Raw genomic sequence first — 2,086 nt, 5'->3', positions numbered from 1 at the left:
TGTTGTTTTTTTATTATTAGTTTTCTCTCTTTTTTTTTTTTTGGTTTGTTTTGGGTTTTTTCTTCCACTTTTCTTCATTTCAGCGCCGAGGAGGACACAGTCACGCCTCGCACACGCTGCTCAGTGTGTGTGAACTTGGAGAAATTATCTGTACATCTGTGGATGTTAGGATTTGGATTTTATGAGTTGTTTTTTTCTCTCTGATGAAGCTTTCAATAAAAAAATGTGGAAAAAAATCATCAAAGAGTGCAGTTATCTTTCACTCTGCTTCACAAATGATTGTGTTTCATCACAGCTAGCTTTTTCTCTCTCCTCAAGCCATCATTACTGAAACATTTATTATGCACCGAGTATCCTCCGAGGAACACACACACACACACATACACAGGATACACCATCTCCCCCACAGCCTATTATCTATATGACTAAATTGCAGTGGGAAGTAAGAGGAAGCCCTGTCATTATAAACCAGGCTGATGGCACCTGCTGCGTGTTGACCTTGGGCCCTCGCATCCTCTCATAATTACAGCCTTCACAAATGGAGCTAATACCTCTTGATGGGATCCCCATACCCCACCCCACCATCGCAGCTCCCATACGCTTGATTGGACGTAAAGTGGTCATAATCAAAGATGGAGGATTCTGCTGGAGGAGGAAGTGGATCGATGGCAATCAATCTTCCTCTTCACTCTCATTTAGGCCCAATCAATTGCTGTCCTTGTCGACTCCTAGGACGCCTGTACTGTCAATACCGCCGCTGCACAGTAGCTGCTGCCTGAGACGTCTTTACAAGATCAAGGCAACAAGACCGGCACTCTAAGACAAAGGATGTCTTAATAGAGAACAATTGACTTGCTAGGATTGTGTGTGTGTGTGTGTGTGTGTGTGCACCTTAATGCACATGATTCAACTCCCAGGAGATGCAGCGTCCTCCCATCCTTCTTTCCTTCCTTCCTACCACCTTTCCTCTGAATATCCAGAAGTATCTCAGTGCTCAACAGAGATAACTGTTGATGTGTATTTACAGCAATTTAAAACATTTAACTTCTCTGAGCGAGCCCTCCGAGGTGCCATGGTTTTCTCCGCCACACGGCTGTAAAATCTGGGCAAATGCAGTGTGATCCTTTATCGAGTGAAATGCCACAGATTGAATCTCACTCCCCTGGAACCAGGCAGCCTCCTTATCTGGACTTATAGAGATGTAGCAGCTGAGCACCACAAGGGTGCAGCATACCAACACAGATGTTATCTTGTGTGTATGTTTCACAGAGGAGGGAGAACGCAGCTCTTTAAACACACACACATACACACCAACAACATTGGATACAGATCAAGGACATCTCCACTGGGGGGTACTCAACACAACCAGCCTTGTCATCAAACATCTGCTGAATATATACAGTGATTAGTAAGGAAGAGCCTGGACGCGGGTTCAATTTATATGCCCTACTTGCTCCACAAATTGTTTGATGCACATTTATATAGGATAAACACAATCCTTTCAGGGTTCCTGGGTGCAACATTTGTAATCGATAGTGGGAATTGATGGTAAATCTAGGCAGGAGCATCACTGTGACAGCGGTGAATCTATCCAGAGCAGGTGTATGAATGAGAGAGTGAATGTGTTTTGGTTTTTTTAACAGTACAGCAAACATCTATATTACAGCAAGGTGTCATTTCAGTGTGAAGGATTGCTTTATACAGACACAATCGGATAAAAATGTTGAAAAACTGGTGTAATGTTAATTAAGACGGGCAGTGAAACAAAGCAAGGCTTTAATAAGCTCTGTTTTGCTGCATGTCTTCATCAGGGTGCTTTGATTGCTAGCCCAGCAGTTTCCAAATTGTCCTGATGTAATAAACATGAGTCACGCAGCACAAAACAAGCACCAGTAATTAGATGTAACCGTTATTTTGGCTGTAAAGGATATCAATCAGCCTCCAACAAATGATCTGCACAGACCTCTCGGGGTAGTAAAGCTTCAGGTTCTGGCTAGTTGAACGCAGTGGATTTTATTCCCGATCGATCTGGAGAATTCAGCCTTGATTGGGACCTTTAATGATCCCGAGCTTCCAGGTGCAGTGC

Source organism: Mchenga conophoros, linkage group LG22 (genome assembly GCF_057382185.1).
Source record: "Mchenga conophoros isolate Kocher_MC1m ecotype Shallow Benthic linkage group LG22, M_conophoros_male_GT1.1, whole genome shotgun sequence".
NCBI lineage: Eukaryota > Metazoa > Chordata > Actinopteri > Cichliformes > Cichlidae > Mchenga > Mchenga conophoros.
This window is presented reverse-complemented; position numbering follows the sequence as displayed.